The following is a 25,761-nucleotide window of genomic DNA, read 5'->3' as shown; positions in this document are numbered from 1 at the left end:
CACCTGCATGTGGAATTTTTACATATCTAGTTCTTGCCAGCGACTTTACAAAGAAACTGCAGAATTTCACAATGTTCCTATCCAAAATTAATGCAACTAAATTCTAGACCACCTGCACTGGCAAAATTCAAGATCTAAAGTTATTCTTTACACATATTGTGTTCCAGCATGGAAAAGACCATATTTTCTGGCAAGCTGCTTATTGTTAACAGCTACATCACAGGCGGGAGTCTGCGATGTAGCTGTGAATGTTGAGACACCTAACAGGAGAAAATAAATGACAATCCAAATTCAGCACCACGAAGATGGTTGAATACACTGATATTCAGAGCTAGACTTCAAAAGCTAAGGAGATCAAGTTCTTGCCTTGGACAGATGAATCTCTAAGGTTTGCTTTCTCTCACAGTCCATTTGAGCCAAGAACAGAAATATAATTCCCTTTCTGGCAAGTCTATAAACATTTTGTGACTCTTGGAATTTTTGAACAGTTCTTAAATGACTCAAATAGAACCCTCACCCATCTGCAATGTTCACTATGTGCTGCTGTTCCCTGAATTTAAGAATTTGCTGGACAACGCAGTGGTTAAGGTATCTGGCTGTGGAGCCAAAGGTTGGGAGTTAGATTCCCTGCCATGCATCCTAGAATAAACAGCCTGTGTGGAGTGGAGCAAGATGCGCAGTCCCAGGGCAACCCCCTGAAGAAGGGAATGGTGAACCGCTTCTGACTGTTCCCTACCTGGAAAACCCAGAAAAGCAGAATAGACTATACCACTGGTTCTTAACCTTTGTTACTCAAATGTTTTTGGACTGCAACTCCCAGAAGCCTTCACCATCAGCTCTGCTGGCTGAGGCTTCTGGGAGTTGCAGTTCAAAAACACCTGAGTAACAAAGGTTAAGAACCACTGGACTAGATGGCACATCATCATCATCATCATCATCATCATCATCATCATCATCATCATCATCATCATCATCATTATTATTATTATTATTATTATTATTATTATTATTATTATTATTATTATTATTATTATTATTATTATTAAGATGCCATGATTTAGTAGAATAGTGTATGGTTTTTATGGAAAAAGTTCCAGATTTAATATCCAGGGGTTTTCTTTCTTTCTTTCTTTCTTTCTTTCTTTCTTTCTTTCTTTCTTTCTTTCTTTCTTTCTTTCTTTCTTTCTTTCTTTCTTTCTTTCTTTCTTTCTTTCACCCCGCCCATCTGGTCTAAAAGACCACTCTAGGCGGGTTCCAATATAGTAAAAACAGTGAAATAATACAAAAACAATTTTTTTTTACATAAATCAAATTAGAGCTATACAATGAAGTTGTTAACAACATCTGCCCAAGACAGTAAGAGTTTACAGTGTTCAAAGATCTGTTTATATACCAGCGTGTGGTAAATGGAAAGTCAATGAGAAATCAAAAGTCGTAAATGGTCAGATTACCAGAGTTTGGGAAAGGTTGCTTTTTTGCAGACTACTGTACAGTTTACAAAATCCACAAGCAGCATACCTCCTGGTTGGGGGATTTTGGGACCTGTTATCCAGGTTCTACTGATAACAGGGTTACTTTTTAGGGGCATCTAGATGAACTGTCAATGTAAATCTTAGGCATCTGCCACAGAAGAAAAACAGGTGCAAAGTTTTTCTTTTCTTTTGTTCTCTGTTCTCGATCATCTCAGAGAGCAGGACATGCCGCAATGGGCTCAAGTTACAGGAAACTATATTTCGGCTGAATATCAGGAAAAACTTCCTGACTGTTAGAGGAGTACAACAGTGGAACCAATGACCTCAGAAGGTGGTGAGTGCTCCAACACTGGAGGCACTCAAGAGGAACTTGGACAAACACTTGGCAGATATCCTTTGATTTGTATTCCTGCATCAAGCAGGGGGTTGGACTTGATGGCCTTATAGGCCCCCTTCCAACTTCACGATTCTATGATTCAATGATTTAATAAATTCACATTTACATTTCAGAAGAACACTGTCAGTGGGGCACTTTATCAGATCCAATAATTCTCTTACTACTCCCTCCTCTTACTTGGGGGTCATCCAAAAAAGACAGTGTAGATCACCTTTCTCTCAGAACCCTTCAGACAAAATATGCCTCCTCACCCCTGGTCTGTTCATTCAAAATGATCAGCTTTCATCCCCATGAATTCCAGCCATGCTGGCTAAGCATCATGGACATTGTCCTTCAACATACTTGAAGAGCCTGCAGGCTGGGGACATATGAAAATACATTTTTTTAAAGACTGGCATACATATGATCTGTACAATGGCCCACTATTGTTTTAACTGCACTTTTTGTTGATCCACATGTTTTTAATGCATTTCCTTGATTTTAATGTGTTATTTATTTACAGTGGCGATGGTTTTACTTGATCTTCTGATTTTATAGTTAAATTTAGTTCTCCTTGGTAATTTTTTTTTAAAAAAATAAAGTTTATAAGCCATGTTGGGCACTATCTTTTAGCAGAAAAGTGGGGTATAAATGTAAGCAAAAAAACAACAATAATTCAATTTGATGGTTGAATGCACATCATATTAATTTCCAAAGGGATAGCTATGCTAGCAAAACAACAGTTGATTTGATGAACAACAAACAAGTTTTATCTGGCACAAGCCTTTGTGAATTATACTTCACCTCTTCACATGCATGAAACTTGCCATTTTTTAAAGATGTCTTGAGACTCTTTGCTGGTTATACTACCCTAAGGATTTTTCACATCCATGCTGCATTTGATTGTGCTTGAAGACGTCCACAGCAGTACTTACACCAGCCCTATGAGGCGGGTCAACATAATTTAATTTCCATGGTGAAGACTGTTTGGTGTGGAACAGGGCTCAGTCTGGCACAGAACAGCTTATTAAGAGCAAATGGCAACCACACTTACTATCAGGCTTTCAGCTTTTTAAAGACTATCCGTTGAGTTTGCAGCAACAGTGAAATTAGAGCTATACAGCTTAGCCTCTGGGCTGCTGAACCACACTAGCACCTGGAGGCAACTTTCACGGAGAAAATGACAAGCAATGGAGTTAAAATGAAAAGCAACATCTTTCACACAGCCATTGATCTAAATATTATAGCACCGGCAGCCGGGGAAGTTTTTCCGATTGCTCTTCCTATTTAACAAGACCAACTTTGCCAGATGCTAGCTACACCAAGCCAGCTCTGAGGAGAAGGAAGAGCCCATTATGGGAACGTGAATAAGTGCAAATGTATAGATAGCAACAATTTGTGTAGGAAACACTGCGTATACGATCAAAGTTGCCTCACAAACACCCACAACCATCTTATTGATCTCACACAGTTACTGGTGAGAGGACTTCAATAAATAGGACACCCATTTTTTTTCCTCATCTGCCAGCAAATAATTAAATCAAGGAACACCCGGCTTTGTTTAAAGCATGCGGCAGTAGGAAGATCACAAAACAAAGCAATATTTGCCATACTGCGTGGTGCTGTTGTCAGCCCTCCCAAATTTGGTGGGATGGTGATGGAAGAAACCATACCTTTGAAACAAAACAAAACAAAAAAAACCCGACAGTGTCTACTGGCATCCGAGAGAGGAAAATGAAATATTTGTGGCACATGCTTTGGTGCGACATCGTCTCTACTGCATGAAATTAGAGTGAACGATGAAATGATGTTAGCAGGATGGACAAACATGTTTGTTAAAGTGAATGCCCGAAATCTGTTGAAAGTTCACAATAGTGTCACCTTCATAATCTTTGCTGCATGTCACTGAATGTCTAAAACCAGGAATTGCATATTTCCCTCTCTTTAGACAAGTCCTTCAAGCAAACGCCGACAATTGAAAGCAGCTGATGGTCCCTGCTCAGAACTGTCTCTCTGCATTTGCAGACAATCACGACAGTCTGATCAAACAACGGGACACAAACCTATTACACACTTGTTTTTGCAGCCTGACACCTAACCTGGACCCACCCACCTTTTTTTGGAATTCATCGGGAACCAATTTGTGGTCCCCCCCCCCTTTTTAACATAATTGCAATATTAGCCTTCATGGAACTGACAGCTACCCACTTAACTAAGCCCAGTGCACAAGCCACTCCCAGCTTCAAGCGGCACAGATCCTAGACAGAGAGAGACAGACAGATATAGAATCCTAAGTTTAATGTATTGTGGAAAATACGCTAACAAAGACAAATGATTCTCTCCTAAGCTCTTTCCCCCCCTATGTCTATGCAGAGCCTCTTTCTCATAACTGCTAGGCATCGATTTAATGAGCAAGAGTGCTAGGAGATATATTCTAAATTCTAGTAGCAAACACCGATGGACCAAGAAAGCCAGAAACTAAATTTTTTGCAAATGTTAGGCAATGCGTTTTCAGACACTCTTCTGCCCTTCAGTCCTCCAAATCTTAGAAAAAGACAAGGACAGTCATGATGGCAATACCACCTTCCCAACCCCACTGTGAAGTCCCTACAGCAGAAAAGGCACCGAAAAGCCACGAGGCACAGAGATCAGCATCTCTGAGAAGAAAAGAAGCCGCATCACTCACCCGAAAAGGCAGGGTTTTCTGGAACAAAAGCCGACAGTCCCAGTCACCAGCTTTTCAAGATTCCCCCTGTCAGCTGCTGAATTCACAGTCGCCTTTATAATTAAGCCACACCACTCCGCTCAGGGGCTGAGCCTGATGAATTATAATACAGATTGTTCCCAGACTCTTATATTGTACATCACGGGGGGGGGGAGGTCATTCAGCCACGCGCACACAAGCACACACTCCCTGTGTACATGTATTCAGTTATAACTCATCCCCAGTAAACAGAGCAGAGCTGGCAGGAGGGACTGTAATTGGCGTTCGAGATGTACAAGCACCAGCGAATGGCACACTGCAACTCCCACCCACTCCGCGCTCCGCGCAACATCTCCCCTAGTCGCTCACGGCACCTTCTTAAGGTGGAATGCGCTGAGCCCATTCTGCAGCTTGGTGGGAGGGCCAAAGGAGGTGTGCAGTTCCAGGGACAACAGTAGGCCAATCATTATCTCCCCGTGTTCAGAGCTGGACCCCAATCAAATGTCTACAAAGCAGGAGGCCGGGGGGGGGGAAGCGGGGAGAAGGCCACTTTTGTAATTCAGACTTGGTGCACTTGCACAAATTTATGACGGAAAAAAGCAGCACGCTCCCAAATGGTCAAGGAGGACAACGGGCATGATAGTTACCTCCCTGAGCACATCAATCTTTTGGACGCTAAGCAGGGTTGTGCCTGGTAAATACTTAGATGGAGAGACCCTCGGAGTTCTCTAGGCAGGGCTAAAGAATCCCATCCTAAAACCCTAAAAACCTGCTTTTGTTGGCCAGAGTTGACAATGCTGAGTTAGATGCACTACAGCCTGAGACAGTCTAAAACAGCTGTCTATGTTCCTACTAGCGCAGAATGATTTAGCTGTAAAGACGGTAGTATCCTTGGAGGTTCTTCTCGGTTTGGCTCAGGGTTTTCCTAAATACCCACCCACCCCCAATCAAAGGAAAACTATATATTGGCTCCAAGACAAGTATTGTTCTTGCTGGGCATGGGCGGGGGGCACCCAGCTTGCCTTTACTGCCTTTCAGCATCACCGGCTCTGTCCTGGCCATCTCTACTGTTCAAACACATTCTCTTCCCTTCCTTGTAACTGACAAGGAGGGAAAGGACTAAAATGGTAGTTCCCAGCCTTGGGTCATCAGCTGTTCTTGGACTACATTTCCCAGAAATAGAGAGGTTGTTGTTGTTGTTTAGTCGTTAAGTCGTGTCCGACTCTTCGTGACCCCATGGACCAGAGCACGCCAGGCCCTCCTGTCTTCCACTGCCTCCCAGAATTGGGTCAAATTCATGTTGGTCGCTTCAATAACACTATCCAACCATCTCGTCCTCTGTCATCCCCTTCTCCTCTTGCCCTCACATTTTCCCAACATCAGGGTCTTTTCCAGGGAGTCTTCTCTTCTCATGAGATGGCCAAAGGATTGGAGCCTCAGCTTCAGGATCTGTCCTTCCAGTGAGCACTCAGGGTTGATTTCCTTCAGAATTGATAGGTTTGTTCTCCTCACAGTCCAGGGGACTCTCAAGAGTCTTGTCCGGCACCACAATTCAAAAGCATCAATTCTTCTGTGGTCAACCTTCTTTATGGTCCAGCTCCCACTTCCATACATCGCTACTGGGAAAACCATAGTTTTGAGTAGGCGGACCTTTTACAGCAAGATGATGTCTCTGCTTTTTAAGATGCTGTCGAGATTGCATTCCTCCCAAGAAGCAGGCGTCTTTTAATTTTGCGGCTGCTGTCACCATCTGCAGTGATCATGGAGTCCAAGAAGGTAAACTCTGTCACTGCCTCCATATCTTCCCCTTCTATTTGCCAGGAGGTGATGGGGCTAGTGGTCATGATCTTAGTTTTTTTTATATTGAGCTTCAGACCATTTTTGCACTCTCCTCTTTCATTCTCATTAAGAGATTCTTTAATTCCTCCTCACTAGAGGATGTTACTTACTGTAACTTTGGTTCTTTGAGTGGTCATCTGTGAATTCACACTAATGAATGCACACTAATGGGTTTAGTTTGCATCTGCACAGGGGCCTTGGAATATTCTGGAGCGAAAAGATCGCTAGGACCGCCCCCCCCCACAGCCTACGTGGTCCACCCATCCTAGCGGTTACCTCAGTTCCCGAATGCCGCTGCTGCTCAAAGAGAGAGGCAGACGTGACAGACAGAGGGGAGGATGGGCGGGAAGTGTGAATTCACAGATGACAACTTGAAGAACCAGAGTTACAGGTAAGTAACCTCTCTTTCTTCTTTGTGGTCTCTGTGAATGCACACTAATGGGTGACTGACAGGCTTACTTTTAAAGGTGGAAGGACGTCACAGCAAAGCTGAGGAGGGAACCGCATGCCCAAAACCTGCATCTGCCTTGGCACGCATGTCCGAATGATAATGGGATGCAAAGGTGGAATGAATCGACCAGGTGGCAGCCCTGCAGATATCCTGGACTGGAATACCTCTGAGAAAGGCAGTGGATGTTGCCAGAGCTCTGATGGAATGCGCCTTGACATGGCCTGGAAGAGGCTTCTTAGCTAATTGGTAGGTAAGATGAATAGTCTGCACTATCCATCTTGGTATTGTTTGGGAAGAAACCTGCTGTCCTCTGTGAGGTGGATGAGGAAAGACAAACAAGCAGTTGGACTTCTGAAGGGAAGCAGTCCTATTAATGTAGAAAACCAGGGCACGTCACACGTCCATCAGGTGAAGTGACCTCTCCAATGGCTTAGGAAAGAAGGTGGGCAGAATGATTGTTTGCTGAATATGAAAATCAGTAGACACCTTGGGAAGGAAGGAAACGTCTGGATATAGGGTGACCTTATCTGGGTGGAATTTTAGGAAAAGAGGGTCGACATGGAGAGCTGCCAGCTCTGACACCCTTCGGGCAGAGGTGACTGCCACTAGAAACAGAACTTTGAACAATAACAGATGCTCTGTGGCAGCAGCCAGCGGTTCAAAGGATGAGAGAGACAGATGTCTCAGGACCGTATGTAGCGACCACTGAGGGGTAGGCGACGGCGTTGGAGGATTAAGGTGGGCCATTCCACAAAGGAATCTTTTCAACGTAGGGTGTCGAAGTCATAAAGCAGTGTCAGAATCTTGGGGCTGGTGCGCCACTATAGCTGACATATAGACCTTCTACGTGCTTGAGTGGCATCAACTACCACTGAGTTTGGTGGTGGATGTTTTGAGAGAAACTCAGTATCGGTACTGTGTGTCTTGCAGAGGTTCTCTGCTCTACATGAGATCTGAGGTATTAATGAGGGCTTGGTCCAGGATTGCTTTACCAACGAAATGAAAGTATGAAGCTCATATGCAATGGAGGCGTTTGATCTTCATCGATATCATGGTAGACTTTATCCGATTCTGATTGACTGGGTTGTTGAACATCAAGGTCTAATACCTTCACTATTCTCCGGATCATGTTAGAGTTTGAGGCAAAATCCTCAGCTGGTGATGGATGATTTGCATCACCAATATCTGAATCCGGAGTTGCCAAGTTAGGAGGGGACTCCTGGAAGGATGAAGAATCTGATGAATCAGAGTCCGATGACCATGAAGAGGAAGACTCAGAAGTCAACTTTTCTGCGTTTAGCAGGATGGTCATCCTTAGATGGTATTGATGAAAATGCACTTCCCAATGGTCTTTAGTATCATGCCCAGAACCAAGGGGTGGCTTGGTTACAGCTAACAGTAGAATGTACCATGGAAGACCGGTCCCGAGAGGAAGTGGTGGGTTGGTCCTTAGGAGAAGCCAGAGTAAACGTGGCTCGGTCTCTAGTCACAGTGGGTACCGAATGCTTGCTGGTCTTCTGCTTCTTCGGTACCGGGAGCAATGACAGAGAGCTGCCATGCCTCTTACGACGTCCAGTATGGGTCATCGGTACCGGAGTACGAATGATATCCCATTCTTATGGGATAGGAAAGGAACGGAGATGGCCAGCTTAAGACATGTTGATGCCTGTGGTGAAGAAAAGGATAGTTGACCCCATTCCACAGACAATACAAGCAGAATATCTTCATAGGTCTGGGGGCTATTCATGCCCATCCATGAATTTTTGAGAGAAACAACTGCTCTTGAGTGTGCTAAATTCTAAGATTGTTGTTGCTGCTGTTGCTGTTGAATGAGCCCCCTTCTGTTCTTTGGCAGCTAAATTTTTTAAAAAATATAAACAGTTGAGATGAGGACTCTGGGATATATGGAACCTTTCATAGTAAAACTGCCCTTCAGTCTTTTAGGGGGCACCACAAGACTCTCAGAAGCCCTGATTTAAAAAAAAAAACCCACCACCATCAAATGTATTTTACATTTTGAGAGGTGCTAGCGGCCATATTTGGGTCCCTGGGATCTCAGGCAGCATGTAGCCTTATTAGACAGAATCACAGCTCAATTGTATGTCAACACTGGTCATGGGGAAACAGCCTCAACACAACCTGGAGGAGCTGCCTTACACAGAGAGTGCAGGGCAGGCAAGCTAAGACCCACGGCTCTGTCCTTCCTCATCACCAACCAGCTACCTGAGGCAACTCACCTCACTCTGACTCATGGCAAAGCTAGCCTCCGAAAAGCCATATTCTTGTTTTCCTCAATCTTTTTAAAGAAATAAAATTAATCTGAGCAGATGGAAAAAAGAGAACACACACTTGCTGGGGAAAAAAAGAAGTTCTCCATCTGTTTTTTTTTGTTTCACCCCTGTAATTTTAAGAATATTTGCATTCCCTACGGGTCAAAGCTGATCATGTGACAGTTGTTGTGGGTTTTTCGGGCTCTTTGGCCATGTTCTGAAGGTTGTTCTTCCTAACGTTTCGCCAGTCTCTGTGGCCGGCATCTTCAGAGGACAGCACTATCCCACAGCCATAAATGCTGCACTCCCAAGCCAACTACATCAGAGCACAGAGTGCTGTCCTCTGAAGATGCCGGCCACAGAGACTGGTGAAACGTTAGGAAGAACAACCTTCAGAACATGGCCCAAGAGCCCGAAAAACCCACAACAACCATTAGATCCCGGCCGTGAAAGCCCTCGCGAATACATTGATCATGTGACCTCTGTTAGGTGGTGTGGGCTTGTGTATCAATCTCTTTTAAAGAAGGAAAGAGACTGGCACTGGGGCATTCCCCCTGATTGCAAACGTCTGTTTGTGCCTACTTTTCATTTTAAAAACCAGTTCTGAAAACAAGAACTGAGACCCAGTGTGGTATAGGGGTTAGAGCATCAGACTAGGACCAAGGAATCATGGGTTCAAATCCCCACTCAGCCACAAAAAAACCCATGGAGGGTTGTGGTAGCAAAGGGGAAACACTCCTTGAACTTCTCAAACAAACCCCTGTTAGCATCACCGTAGGTGGGAAATAACTTGATACCACAGGGGGAAAAAAAGGAGGAACTATTTTTGTCCTAATTCTTCTTCCTGTCACATGTATTCATTGATGACATTTATATACTGCTTTCTTCCAAGGAGCTTCTTTCAAAGCAGCACAGATGTCCCTTCTCACCTTCCTATCCTCAAAACAATCTTTGCTCAAGGACTGGGGATAGAAAAAGAGAAGGAGAAGCGGGATGAAACAGTGGCCTGATGAAGATTCCTGCCATTTTTTCCCCTGGAATATACATATAATACTGAGGAGTTCATAGAACCAAAGGTTCTAGGTACCTCAACAAACTGGAAAAGCCAAGATTTCCCAAGTTCGAACTTTGATAGCTGAAGCAGTATCATATACCAATATAACTGCATAAGGGCAGATACACCTTATGTTTGGAAACAACAACAACCATTAGGTTCGCACCTGAATGTTTTGCCATATTAAATATAGAGCTTTCCTCACAATTATGCAGCATGGTGGCGCTGCAGGTTAAACCGCAGAAGCCTCTGTGCTGCAAGGTCAGAAGACCAGCAGTCATAAGATCGGATCCACATGACCCGTCGCTTGTCCCAGCTCTTGCAAACCTAGCAGTTTGAAAGCATGTAAAAACACAAGTAGATAAATAGGGACCACCTTGGTGGGAAGGTAAGAGTGTTCTGTGTCTAGTCGCGCTGGCCACGTGACCACAGAAAATGTCTTTGGACAAAGTGCTGGCTCTATGGCTTGGAAACGGGGATGAGCACCATGCCCTAGAGTCAGACACTAAATGTCAAGGGGAACCTTTATCTTTCCTCACAATATGTTCTGAGAAATGTGTCTGTTCTTTGATTTTTCCATATCATACATATGCATGCCAACCCATCTTTAAATCATGACCTTCCAATTTCAACAGTCTTTGATTTTCTAATGTTATCCATTCTTTCATCCAAACCATAGCATAGGTCTTGTAATATAATCGCCAATTTGGCAATCCTAGTCCTCCTCTCTCTTTTAAGTCTCGTAGTTTTATTCTTATCTTTTTGGTCTTCCAGACAGATTTTGAGGTCAGGGTGTCCAGGTCCTGAAAGTATTTGAGATTCAATAGAATTGGTAAGTTTTGAAATAGAAATAGCAATTTTGGTCAAACGTTCGTCTTTATTATTGAGATTCGTCCCATCATTGAGATTTGTAGCTTGTTCAAATCTTCCAAATCTCTCTGTATTTCTTTCAGGATTGGGTCCAGAAAGAGACAGGAAATTAGGGGAAGAAATGACTGTAGCAAACCAGTACTTAAAAGAACCCGTTGATGATATTAGATGATCTAGACGATGGTGAAATCTCTGATCTATATATGTATTCTGGATGTCATGCATTCATTGTCTTTGGTTGTTTTTGTTGTGTCTTACTCTGTTGTATGTTTTGTATGTATGAATAATAAAAAAGATTTGAAAAAAAGAAAAAAAGAAACTTTTCCAAGCTTTTCCAAACAATGGGTTCATTGGTCCTTATAAATATCTAATCCAACTGTGGATTTTATTTTTGATGTCAGTCATATAGTACCCCATAATGATAATACTCACTGATAATGAGTATTATGTCTAATGATGATGTCTAATGATAATGCTCACTGGAAGGACAGATCCTGAAGCTGAGGCTCCAATATTTTGGCCATCTCATGAGAAGAGAAGACTCCCTGGAAAAGACCCTGATGTTGGGAAAATGTGAGGGCAAGAGAAGGGGACAACAGAGGATGAGATGGTTGGACTGTGTCACTGAAGCGACCAACATGACTTTGACCCAACTCCGGGAGGCAGTGGAAGACAGGAGGGCCTGGCGTGCTCTGGTCCATGGGGTCACGAAGAGTCGGACATGACTTAATGACTAAACAACAACAAAATGAGGAGACTGGGTGTCACCGAGGATCATATGTCTTCCCCATCACTCTCAAAAGCATGATGGTCCTTTTTCTCTTTCTCCTTCTAAAAATAATGCCCAGACTTTCCCTCCTTAAAGAGAATCTATGGAAAGCACAACTAGATGGCACACCATCGAATTTACTATTTGTCGGCTGAACAGTGTGTTGTTTCTTTGCTGCTCACTTTCAGCTTGTTGCTCATGTTATTCATGTGCAATCTGTAAACTGTGGAACTAAAGGAGCGTTAAAAAAAAGAGTACCTCTGATGGCATCAGAGATGCATTCTATCTGGCTAAATAGGGTGCCTCATGGCACAGTGGTTGAACTGCTGGACTGCAGCCAAAAGTGTGCTCACAACCCGGGGTTCAAAATGGTGAAAACCATCAGGTGTTCTGGTGAGAAACATCATTAGCATTTCTAGTTGTATTCACATATATATTTGTATTCATATATGTAATAAGTAGAATCAGTGTGTTGACAAAAAAGGGCAGGGGGAGGTCAAACACACTTTCTCATGATAGGTTCCTGAACAGGTTCCCGCTATTCAATATTTCACCTGATAAAGTACTAGAAAGAGAGAATATGGGCATACGGGCAAATTTATGTCAATGGAAAAGAATGAATGAAACTGGGAGACAACGATAAACGCTTGCGTGGATTAGTTGATACTTATAGGGTCTCCTTGTGAGATGAGCTTTTGATTGTTTTTGGAACAATCTGGTTAAAAATAATTAGATATGAAGGAGAGGGGAAAAATTGGGAGCAAACAAGAATGCAAGCACTTCAATTTCCACATCCTGTTGTGTTTTTCAACTGCAATAACGGCGTCTACCATATTAATGCATGCAGCTGGAGAAAAATGAAGAAGAGGAGCAGGAGAGAAACAAAACGCCGTTGCTATCAAAAGAGGATGCAAATTAATGTCACTTGTTCTTCACAGAAAGATTCATTATAGTCATCCTGCCAACAAAAATATCTCTTTTTAAAAGCAATCATTGAAAATGCCACGTGGGAACGAAAGCTAACAAATAAATCATATTAAAATGACTTGGAGGTGAAGGTGCTTGACGGTGGAAGACACAAAAGCTCACACTGCTTGTTGTGAATGGTGGCTGGGGATGGAGAGGGACCGCCAGATAGACCACACACACATACACACGTAATAACATGGGAGAAAATTGGATGGCTTTTGGTGGCGGAAGCAAAACGACCCTTCAGATGACAAATGCATAATCTACCACTTGTATTTCAGGGGCTACGATCCAGTAATGAAAAACAGTTCAGCTGTGAAATTAACCATTTGGGTGCCATGCTGCAAAGACCATGGTATGGAAGGAAGAGAATTTTAGAAGGAAATATTTGCAAACCAATCTGGACCGTTGTATTAATAAAAACAACAGAGTCCTTCTTATTGTTTAAAAATAATTGACCTGCCTCCCCCCTTGGACATGATAAGTGTAATCTCCACCTGTACTTATAGAAGTTCCACTTAATAGCTGCCATCATCCCGCTGTCTCTCTTTTGTGAATACATTCAATCAATCATGACTTGAAAAGCTTGAAAACACGATATTTTCTAATTATAACACTTATAATCCTCCAGGCAGCATGGGGGATTCTCACTGGGGAAATGCTAGGAGCTGTAGTCCAAAAAGTAATTTATTTTTTGCTCTTGGTATGACCAAACAAAATCCCACAATGTCTCTTTCATTCGTTATTTATAGCATGATTCTTCACAGCATGAATAAAAGAGAGAGAAAACGGATATTATATTAATAAAAATGGAATAGGAGGGGTTTCAAAAGGATTTGAAAACAGCAGCTTTTCTAACATTTTGCCCCATGTCTCATGCAGAAAATGGGATTCAGTAGATTTTTTTAAAAATGAGAGCTAGGGTGTCATAATATCCAGTACTAGATCTAGACTAGGAAATTAGGATTCAACCCCTGTTCAGCTACAAAACACACTGAATGATTCTGAACAAGTAATGGTTTTCCAGTCTCATCTGCTGCAGAATATCAAGTGGAAAAATTATGGGATGGGTCACTGTAAGGTGTGTGGAAGAAGGGCTGGATGGAAATCCTCATTAGAACCATTAGCAATTGTTGAAACAGATGTACACACATACAATTATCTGAAGCATGCCTTCTACATCACAAACATAGTGCCAGGTGGTGCTTCATCATAGGCATCTTTCAATCTAGAGAGACTATAGTAACATGCTCTGAATCGAGGAGTGTCCTCTCCAGAGCATGAAGCCTGGGTAAAGTAGTATGGAGGATAGAGTGTTACCCAAGCAGCAGATCCCCCCTCTCCACATTGCTGAAATGGTGCAATGGAAAGGCAAGAGCCAATACAACTGGTTCCAGCAACATCGCAGGAGTTGGCAGAACGACACAAACTGCCTTCGGGACTCCAGCTCTGGATTTTGCCTCTAGGTTGACTCCTGAAGCCCTTTCCATCAGTGGATATAGCCACAAGGCAGTGGAGGTTTGAAATTGGAGTTTTTCTTCTCCTAGATGGGCTGCCTTCCATGGCTGATGAGCCCCACCTACCCGGCCTGCTAAGGTGGTGCTTACTGGGGCTTCTATGGCAGAAGGCAGGGCTAGTAATGGTAGGTGAATCCCATGACTATGGTAGGAGGAGCATATTAATTTTGAGTTTGCTCCCATCCTCCTTCATTACAGCGTCACATAGAGCTTCTGTGGCACAGTTTGAACAGCTGTCACAAAATGTAGGTTCACTCCCACATTTTGCATTCTAGCTAACACTTCCTGTCTGGGATGTGTGTAGGGCATGGAGTTGCTTCCTGCTAAAGATGATGCCAACATATACCAGGATGTCACAAATGCTAGATAGGCAGATGGGAGTATGTGTTCGAATGGGCTGTGCCTCTTCACTCCCTCCTCTCCCACTGCTTAATGTAAAGTTCAGTATTGGCTGAGACCTCTCACTCTTAAAAAAGGGATAAAATATGCCTCTCCTGTGCTTGGAAGCAGGATGGGTACTCACAATTCGCTGTCAAGTAGGACTTAAGTTGCACTCAGATTCGACACAGTCCCCCGACTTGGATTTGACTCCCGACACAGAACCTACCCACCCTTCCTTTTTTTCCTGCAATTTGGGATTAAAGACTCAGGCTCGGACTTGGGACTTGGATGTACAAAGACTTGGCAACATCCCTGCTTGGAAGACTGAAGGAAGAGAGGTGCCCTAAAGTCTTCATTCACATAGAAGAGTATTACACGCAAGTAGAAGAATACTGCAACTGTGCGAAATATTACTCTGTGCACAGAGTAATAATTGTTACTCTTTTTTATTTTTTTTACTTTTTAAAATTTTTTACTTTTTTAAAAAAATTAAATTTAAATTTTTAATTTTTTTTTACTTTTTTACTTTTATTTTATTTTATTTTCAAAACAAATACAAAAATACAAAATACTTACTAATACCATCTAAAACCCAGTGCACCCCCATACCCACGGGACCCTTTGGACCAATAGTTTTATTACGAACCTCCTTTCCAAAATTGTATCGATTGTTGCTTAGAGGCTTTCCCCTTTCCTTTCACTAATATAAATTCAATAAATCTACCCCAAATAGCATAAAAATATTTAAACTTATTTCCCCTCTTTTCATCTTAAGTTCAGTAGTCAATTTATTGTTTAACGCAATGTCCCCATACTTCATTATACCAATCTTCTAATTTTATATCATTTGTATCTTTCCAGAATCTAGCTACCCTTACCCTTCTAACTTTTTGCGGGCTTTTCTCCAGGATTGCCTCTCTGATAATAAAACAATATTATCATTTTAATTGTATTATTTTAGTATTTGTTTTCATGGGGTCACCTATCAAATGCTGTAATAATATTAAACATTGTTGGTTGAAATCCCATTGCTTAGTCCAGTAAGTTGCACTAGAGGAGGCTCATTGAATAAACAGGGCTTGTGAGTCAACTTCTACATAAGTTCCATTGATTCAAATGGGCCTACTTTAGCCTAGTAAGTCACAACTAGAGTAGGTCTATTTGAATCACTGTGGAGGCGTTGAACCACCAAAACCCCACTAATTTAATGGGCCTACTCCTACTCTAGTGCAACTTACTACATTAAGCAACAGGATTTCATCTACTGGTTTTTTGTTTTTTTTTTTTTTTTTTTTGCTGCATCTGTTTTAAATTCAAGTTATAAGTGTTCTTGGGTCCCACAAAGGAGAAACACCAGATAGAAGTTAAAGAAAATAATCAAGCATTAAATAAACAATAAAAATGAATGGCTTTTTAAAAAAAAAATTGGACGAAACAAACATGGAGACCACAATACAGTACACATAAACTCCATTTTAACAGATGAAGTTATCTCCTGCTAATTGACATTAATGAATTATCTTGATCTACACAGTGGAGAGGAACAGACTCTCAAATATGCCAAAAGGGGCTCATGGCTTTTGATGGCTCTCTCTGTAATTAAAACTGAAGGGCAGCCAATTTCGCTGGAGCTTAGCCTGTGTCAGTTTCAGCTTTATTATTAGATCAAACCTAATTTTCCACTCTGCTTGCCAAGGCTATGTGAAGTCTTGACGGCAGCCTCTTGGTCCAGGGGCAACATCTTCTTTAAGATCTCAGTTTGTCAGTGAAAGGGAACAAGACAATTGTAACCACTGGCCACAGTATATTCACGTCTACCCTCCTCTCTTTCTTTCTAAAGGGGATGAATATTCGACACAGCTTTTGACTCGTTCTGAAAACATTTCCCTTCCATTCTACATTGGGACATGAAGCTTCCAGTTAGATCTGCAAACAATTATTAGCACTTTTTTTAAAAAAAAAATTAATATGAGGACTTCAGATTCTTTGACTGCCTTATGAAGGGGGATTAGGTTAAGGTGGTCACTTCCACATCACCAGACAGGAAGATATGTATCATCAAGATGGAAGTCAAAGAAGGACATGGATTTGCATGAAAATGCATATGCTAAGCTAAACATACAGATGCAAATTCAGGACTGATTTGTATCATTTAATTAAAACGACAATACATCTCACCAGAGCAGGGAAGATAATGATCATGCATCAGGGACCTGCCGGAGCATGGTAGCACTGATGAGATTGTCATTATGCTTCAGATAGGATACTGTCCGTGGCTACTTGTGGAAGCGTGGTTCCACATTCTTCCATTTCCTACAGCATCAAAGACTCATGTTTTCTCTTAAATCTTCTCTTTACATTTTTGAAAATGATTCTTGGCGTCTGACATTGAGAGCCGCTGTTGCTGTGATGTGCTTTCAAGCAGCCTAAAGTCTTTTCCTTTTTAATTATCTTTTTCTAAACAAGATTTGTTTTTGGAAAGCACAGCGTTTTTCACACCAATAAATAGTCTCGGTGCACCTTAAAGATGGGCAGATTTACAGACTATAGCTTATTTCATCAGTTGCATGAAGTCTTAGATCATGGAAATAGGGGGAAAATCTCAGGTGAGTTTTTTTTTTCATGAGTAGTAATAATTGTGTGCAAATCATTTACCACTCCTTCCTTCTGTGGATGGCCTAGCGCTATATGGCTTTTTCAAGAACTGAACTCTCAAATTCTGGCTCCACTCACTGAGCCATTCTCTGAGTTGGAAGCCGCAAAACCAGTGGTTGGAGTTTGATTCCCCACTGTGCCTCCTGGGAGTACCATCAGCCTGTGTAGCCTTGGGCAAGCTGTGCAGTCCCAGGGCGCCCCGAGAAACAGAACTAGTAAATGAACTCTGAGAAGTACATACTTAGAAAGCCCTGAGAAGGATTGCTATAAGGTAGAATCAACACAATGGCGTAGAATTGATTGATTGATTGATTGATTGATTACTTAATTAATTAACATTGCTGTTCCCATTATTCTCTTTGCACTTCTGGGAGATGTAGTCCAAAAAACCCTCAAACATTTTCTGTTCCGTATATCTTGTAACACTGGTGTATATGCACAAATTTGGAGCGTTATGCTACAGAGGACAGAACTTTCCAAGACATTGCTTGTAGCAACAGCCATCATATAACTCACAGGGATCACAAATATGGTGAATTTCTATCTTTTGTCAGGAATAATAATAAATAAAAGCCAATTCAATGAAGCTTCAATTTAAATAACACTAATGTAATCCAAGCTTTTAAGATTAGTTTTCTGATTGTGCAATTATACTTCATGTGGATGAAGCCATATTGGATTAAATGATTCTGCGCTCAGGTTGACATTTTCTGCAAAAGGTTAAAAGTAAATTAAGGAAAACAAAAGCATTCTAGTATGATCTTGGCATTCACTCTGCTGACCTTTCCCTGCTTGACAATAAAAGCTCAAGAATTATTTGCATCCCTCCAGGGCTGACATTGTAACTTCATTATTCAATGTTACTTTCCGGTATTTTCAGAAGCAGAAAGTGGTTGCGGTGGTGTCTTGCAGGCCACCTAGTGCAGAACTCTGCTCAGTGCAGGGAACTCTTAGTGGCCTTCATAGACTTTACAAAAGCATTTGACTTGGTTAGCAGGGATGGCCTTTGTAAAATACTTCCCAAGATTGGATGTCCACCTCGTCTCCTTAACATCATCAGATCCTTCCATGAGGGAATGAAAGGCACTGTAGTTTTTGACGGCTCAACATCAGATCCCTTTGACATCCGAAGTGGAGTGAAACAAGGCTGTGACCTCGCACCAACCCTTTTTGGGATCTTTTTTGCTGTCATGCTGAGGCATGCCTTTGGAACTGCAACAGAAGGTGTCTATCTCCGGACTAGATCAGACGGAAAGCTCTTTAATCTCTCCAGATTGAGAGCGAAGACCAAAGCCCAACTGAAATGCATGCGGGACTTCCTCTTTGCAGATGATGCAGCCATTGTTCCCCACTCTGCTGAAGACCTCCAACAACTCATGAATCGTTTCAGCAAGGCCTGCCAAGACTTTGGACTAACAATCAGCCTGAAGAAAACACAAGTCATGGGCCAGGGCATGGACTCAGCTCCTTCTATTACCATCTCCACACAAGAATTGGAGGTTGTTCATGACTTTGTGTAACTTGGCTCAACCATCTCTGACACCCTCTCCCTGGATGTCGAGCTGGATAAACGCTTTGGCAAAGCAGCCACCATGTTCTCTAGACTCACAAAGAGAGTATGACTCAATAAGAAGCTGACGACACATACCAAGATCCAGGTCTATAGAGCCTGTGTCCTAAGCACACTCCTGTACTGCAGTGAGTCCTGGACCCTTTGTGCACGGCAGGAGAGGAAGCTGAACACCTTCCATATGCATTGCCTCCGACGGATTTTTGGCATCACCTGGCAGGACAAAGTTCCAAACAGAGTAGTCCTAGAATGAGCTGGAATTTTCAGCATGTATACATTACTGAAACACGACGTCTACGTTGGCTTGGGCACGCAGTGAGAATGGCTGATGGTCGGATTCCAAAGGATCTCCTGTATGGAGAATTAGTGCAGGGAAATCACCCCAGAGACTGAAGGATGCCTAACTAACTAGCAGGGAATTCTAGAGTCTGGAAATACTATGTTGGACTACAACTCCCAGAATTCAGAAAGGCCATGGGGGATTATGGAAGTTGTAATTGCAAAAAAATTAATTTCTTTAAGTTTTGGCTAATCCTGAGCAAGATCTTCCCCAATCAACAGGAACATTCAAAGTTGCCTTCTAACAACCAGTGGTTTATCTAGCAGCTCAACATTATTGTTCTAGACTAGTCAGTGGCTTCCTTGGGTTCAGGCAAAATTTTCTCAGCCCTACCCACGCTTGGTGGAGATTGAACACGCATTTTCTGCATTATCAACTTTGAATGGCAGTGTCCATCTCTTAGTTCTCGCTAGGGGAGAATGATACCCATAGCACAGGTTGGTCAACGGAAGAAAAAGCTTTCCTTCATGCACACATTCTAAAGATTCTCAAAAACCTATGGACTTATTTATGTTCTGCTTTGGTATTCCAGAAGATGTTCCTACATAACCCTACTGGATAAGAACGGCTGTTGGTCTTGTCTTATGTTCTCATCGGGTGCTCGTTAGAGGCCAAGTCTCACAGCAGAGACTGATGAACAAAGAAAGATGCTCTTTGTGCACACGCATTCTCTGAACTCTTCAAGCATTCAAAAAGTGCAAATGCTCCTGGTAGTAAATATTTTAAATTCATTAATGGAAAGGCAGATCGAAACCTGGTTGATAGACTGTTGCCACGAGCAAAGTCTATGATGAAAGATCTGGTCTCGCAGAACAAAGATACATCCTTGTAACATCTCCATCTGTCGTCGCCAGCAGTTAATAATTCATTTTCAGAACTCCTTCAGGATTTGGGTTATGCACGTAAACTGGCACGCACCAACCTCCATTACCAAAGTGAGTTAAGTATTCATCAGGAGCCAAAGCCATCTCTCAGCTTCTATTAATATCAACTCTCTGCTCTCTGTTACTTTGTTACAGTGAGCAATTTTTTTTCAAGAAAGAAAAAAAATGAAAATCGCATTAGAGCAAGTTACTTATGCCAGGTATTGCTGCTTAACCAGGCATTACAGGCATCACATAATTCTGCTCTTACAGCAGCTCCACTGGCTGCCAATCTGGTTTCAGGCACAATTCAAGGACCTAGTTTTAACCTATAACTCCCTAAACAGCTTGTGTCCACGCTATCCAAAGGACCACGTCTCCATTTATGAACCTGCCCGGCTGTTAAGATCATCAGGAGGGGCCTTTTTCTCTGCCCCACAACCTCCATAGGTATGTTTGATAGGTACATGGGACAGGGCCTTCTCTGTTGCTGCTCCCAGACTCTGGAACTCCCTCCCACAGGAGGCCAGGCTGGGACCATTTTTGCTCTCCGTCTGCAAGCAGGCAAAAGACCTTTAAGTCTTTAAAGGCAGGCTTTGCCTTAGGGACTGTCTGCCTGAGAGAGGCTTTTAAATGGATTGTTGTGCCCCCTATTTTTAGTGTTGATTTAGTTTACTTGTTTTTAGTGTGGTATGTATTTGATTCTTTTAAAATATTGAAAACTTACTGTTTTTAGCTTTTAAATATTGGCTTTTTTAAAATTAAGTACGCTGCACTGGGTCTGTTTTAAGGCGAAATGCAGGGTCAAAAGATTTTAAATAAATAAATGAATAAATCATCACCATCATCAGAACTGCAGAACTGGAAGGAACTCTATGGACCATCATGTCCAGCCTCTGTTAGTGAGGCACATTGGAGTTCCAGCCTTTGGCTTTGCAGTCAGATACCTAAACCTAATGCAGTCCTGGAATATTGTGTGCAGTGTGTTTCTGTGCGCATGCATGTGCGAATGATGATCATGACCAAAGGGAGCAGACTGAGAAAAAGACAAATCTCACATAATTCTTGGGGAAAATAATGTTCCTAAATGATTGAAGGTCTTATTCCCTCCAAGTCACTTTTCCCTATATGCTGCATTAAGCAGAATAGAAACCGGCACAGAAATTTCATTTGCTCACGCCATCCTCACCAGCTGAACACGGCTACGAATTCTCCTTAGCTCTCACATGTAGATGATTAAATACCATTGAATGTTAACAGTTAAGCGGTATTTAACACCAGCAGTCAACTATTAAATAAGGTCACTTGTCAAATACTGAAATGAAAAATTGCCCAATGTGAAATGCTGATAGCAAATATCCACAGATTATCTGCAGGATCTTTGGCATCAGCATCCAGAAAGGAGAAATGTATTTCAGCCCTATAGAAGAAAGACAGCTGAGGCGAGCTCAAAACCAAGAGGATCTGCTGAGAGTCTGCAGACAAGATATGAAATGTGTCCCTCTCTCCCTCCCTTCCTCCCTCCCTCTCTCTCTCTCTCTCCTTCCTTCCTTCCTTCCTTCCTTCCTTCCTTCCTTCCTTCCTTCCTTCCTTCCTTCCTTCCTTCCTTCCTTCCTTCCTTCCTTCCTTCCTTCCTTCCTTCCTCCCTCCCTCCTTCCCTCCCTCCCTCCCTCCTTATAGGGGATGGCTCTGGGTATCTTTCCTAGAAAATGGGAATGCTCACTTTTTCCTGAAATACAACTCCCATGCTAATAGCGATATCCTGGGCATTGCAGTTCAGAAAAAATGGTCCAAATAGAGAAAAACAACTCAGATGCCAGAAAGTGACTAATTAATTACAGAGATTAAAGGAACTTGATTATGGTAGCTGTACAGAAAAACACGGAGCTCAGGCTGAGCCAACTCCTCGCTTACTGTTTACTGCCACCATTAAGATGTCTGACCATATAAGCATCTTGTTTTAGGTCAGTCTCCTTGCAGAGCAAGGAGTCTTGCCATCGGCTAATGAGGTCCCCTGATTGCTAAGGAATAAACAAAAAAAGCCCTAAGTGTGTGCTGTTTTGGAGTCACATAACCAAATCATTCTCTTGGGGCATGGGGAAAGCATCAGAAGTGGGCATAGATGGTTCTAGGTTTAAATGGGCTGTCAATGAAATCTCTTCTGCTGGGCTCCTCCTATATTAGTATCTTAATGCTCTGTCAATAGCATATTTACAGAATCAAACATCAGTCATTTCTCCTCTCGCAGATCTTATCATTCAGGATGGGGATGAGCCTAATGAATAAAAAAACTGGCCTTCCTCCACCAAGCAACCTGCCCACATCATCAGGTTGAAGAAATTCAGGCTCAACCGATTGCTGGCTAGAATCTCACCCTCAATGTGATCTCTCATTTGGGGTGGATATACACAATTCTCTAAAATGACTATTCTGAAAATTCTAATCCTTGAGGCAGAAGCTAGCAATCGTACCTCCAAGTACCTTGTGCATGTGAAAAACAGGACCACACTTATTGTATTCTATAATCACTGAGTAAGCACAGCCCACTGCAAAATATCAGGGATTTGGGAATGTGACTTATGGGTAAAGGGTATAAGATCCAGCCACCGCAGCTCCTGTATTTATAAGTCTACAACTTCCTAGTAGATGTGGTTTCCTGCTCCTTTTGTGCTTGGAAGATCAAAAGCGTGTTTCTGAGCACAGAAGCCGGTAACACGGACTGCCTCTTAATTGCCCCGGATCTCAGTAGATGCCAAAATATACCAGTGGCTGACATTGGGTGTAAGAGAGGGGATCCTGCACACCACCCTGAACACACCCAAGTTGGTCTGATCTCAAAAGCTAAGCAAGATCAGGTCTGGTTAGTACCTGGAGGAAAAAGACCAGTAGGAACTTTAGGCAGGACTAGGGAAGAAACTTGCTAAAATGTTGATCAACCTGTACTAGTCAGAGCTGACAAGACTGGGAGAGATGGACTAATAGTTTGTTCCAGTTGAATGCAGCTTACTATGTTCCAACATTCCTCTGTTGCCAATCTCTCTCCTTTTTGCACACCCGAGATCATTCCTTGAGAAAAACTTTTGACAGTCAACTCTAAGAAGCTCAAGATGGTGGTTTCCATCCTAACAAAGTCATTGTTTTTCTCAGTTGTTTCATTCATCATCTGAAAGGTTTTCCATGCTGGGTGTGGTTTTGCGACAGGTAATGAGATAGATGTTCTTAAATGCCCATGTTTGTCATTGCTGTCTTTAGGGGGTATATGTCCACTTTCTGATACGGAGAACTGGGTTATGACCTTTTCCTAATGTTCTAGAGAAGCTATTCAAACACGACCAAAGGTGAACAAGGGCAGCTCTGTAACAGAAGGACAACTATGATGGTGAAGGATCTAGAAACGATAATGTAGGGATCCCCAACCCCCGGTCCGTGGCCCAGTGCCGGTCCGTGGGCTTCCTTGAACTGGGCCATGGACACGGATCTCTGCCCCCCTGCACACATGCACGATGGATGTGTCGTGCTTGTCGGTGGGCGTGTTGGTATGTCATGCTTGTGGGGTGGGTGTGTCACGCTCACGGGTGGGTGTGTCAAACTCGCTGGTGGGTGTGTCACGCTTGCGGGCATGCGCATGAGCACAACACCCCTCTACAAGCATGACAAGCCCACCCTGCAAGTGTGGCACACCCATCCGTGAGTGTGACACGCCCATCCGTGAGCATGGGGGTGCCCCTGCACCCCCTCGCACGGAGCCCACACCCCCAACCAGTCCGTAGTCCAAAAAAAGTTGGGGACCGCTGCCATAATGGGTGAGGAACCATTCAAAGAGCCAGGTAAGTTTAGCTTGGAGGCTCACAGAAACATGGAACTGTAAATTTGAAAAAACACTAAGGGTCACCTGATCCACCTGTCCTAATGCAGGAAAGACACAACTAAAGCACCACTAACAGATAAAGTGTGCTGCTCATCCAACATGTGTTTAACAACCTTCAATGAAGGAGAGTTAACTAATTCCTGAATTAAGTTGTTCCACTGTCAAACAGCATTTCCCATCAGGAGGTTGAATGCAGAAATCTTGGACCCTACTCTCTGGAGCAGCAAAAATGAGCTCACTCCACCTTCCACATGAAAGCCCTTCAGATACCAGAAGACAACTGCCACAACACCTCTCAATCATCTCTCAGTCACCTATTCTCCAGGCTAAACATACCAACGACCTTCAACTATTCATCTTAAAGCTTGCTCCCCATCTTTTACCTTCTTGATTGCCTCCCTAGCACTCATTCCAGCTTATCAATGCACTGAAATTGCGACGACCACATCCCAAAGATTTAAATATTCACTTATTTTGTTCTTGCAAGTGAGAACGAAAAGATTTTCTCCCCACTCAGCAAGATTATAAGTTAGGCAAACAATTCTCAGAAATGTGGGGAAGGGGGTTCGTGCAAAAATCTTGTATTTGGGGTCGAACCTTGTATTTTGCCCAAAATATAAGGTGGCTTCTTCCCACAAAACCATTTTTTCCCTCAGTGATGTCCTCCCCACCCAATCCCAGTGGTGTAGGGAAAAAAATCCTGTCTTCTCACTCTTTTGAAGGAATAAAATATCTAGGCAACAGTTTACTGTTTTTTAAACCAGGTATTACCAGAACTTGACCTAATATTCTCATGTGAGGCCACACAAAAGAAGAACAGAATATTATTGTTATATCCCATTATCTGGACATAGACATCTATTGATGCAATCTAGATTTTCATTAGCTTTGTTTTCCATCCCATCACACTGCTTACTTATGTTTAGCTTGTGGTCTGCTAAAACCTCCAAATACTTCCAGGTCTGATGCCACCCATTCTATATTTGTACATCTGGGTCTTTCCTGTCTAAATGTAGAACTTTCTATTTATCCCCAGGGAAATTCAGTTTGTTCATGCATGCATGCATGTAGCTGATTTATCACTTGATATATTAACTTTGATTCAATGCATTAAATAATTGCATAACATTGAATTAAAGGAATATGCATCAATTAAATCAAGCAATGTTCATTCATTCAAACAATTGCATCAGTATCAATACAATCAGTGATCAAAATATAATTATTTTAATGTAACAAACTAAGATGAAAGTAGCAGGTGTTTAGGGCCCAAAATCAAGCTTATATGTTTCTGTATGGATGTAGACTTTAGTGCCCTTTAAGAATGGCTCTGAAACCCCTATTTGCATAGACTTCAATAGAACATGTCAATCCTGTTGTCATCATCATCGCATTAAGGATTTTATTAAGATGTACTGTGTATATTGGTGAATGAGAACCTAGTAATGTTATTGGCAATTCCTTTCCTTCTTCCCCCAGAAATGTGCCCAAGCCGTGTTGATCAGGCCATTTTAGTGCTCAGTAAGGTTTCCATTCAAAGGTACCAGAGGTGTGGATTACCTTGGCCTACTTAAAATCTGTGGTGTTGGAGGAGGCTCTTGAGAGTCCCCTGGACTGTGAGGAAAACAAACCTATCCATTTTGAAGGAAATCAACCCTGAGTGCTCACTGGAAGGACAGATCCTGAAGCTGAGGCTCCAATCCTTTGGCCATCTCATGAGAAGAGAAGACTCCCTGGAAAAGACCCTGATGTTGGGAAAGAGTGAAGGCAAGAGGAGAAGCGGACGACAGAGG

The 25,761-nt window shown here is 42.5% G+C and overlaps 1 protein-coding gene across 35 annotated transcripts in view; it reads right to left on the bottom strand.

Annotated features, from left to right (window-relative positions):
* DLG2 (discs large MAGUK scaffold protein 2) overlaps positions 1–25,761 on the bottom strand; it is a 1,097,443-nt gene that overhangs the window by 110,658 nt on the left and 961,024 nt on the right. For 3 of the 35 annotated variants that reach the window (XM_078390170.1, XM_072993525.2, XM_078390169.1), the window contains exon 1: positions 4,535–4,969. The exons of the other annotated variants lie outside the window; for them this stretch is intronic. The gene's annotated coding sequence lies outside the window, so the exon portion shown is untranslated. Of the gene's footprint in view, positions 1–4,534; positions 4,970–25,761 lie in introns of those variants that run through there. 35 annotated transcript variants of the gene reach the window in all.

This window comes from Pogona vitticeps, chromosome 3, assembly GCF_051106095.1.
Source record: "Pogona vitticeps strain Pit_001003342236 chromosome 3, PviZW2.1, whole genome shotgun sequence".
Classification (NCBI taxonomy): domain Eukaryota; kingdom Metazoa; phylum Chordata; class Lepidosauria; order Squamata; family Agamidae; genus Pogona; species Pogona vitticeps.
Note: the sequence above shows the minus strand (reverse complement) of the source record. Positions and strands in the feature narration are given on the sequence as shown.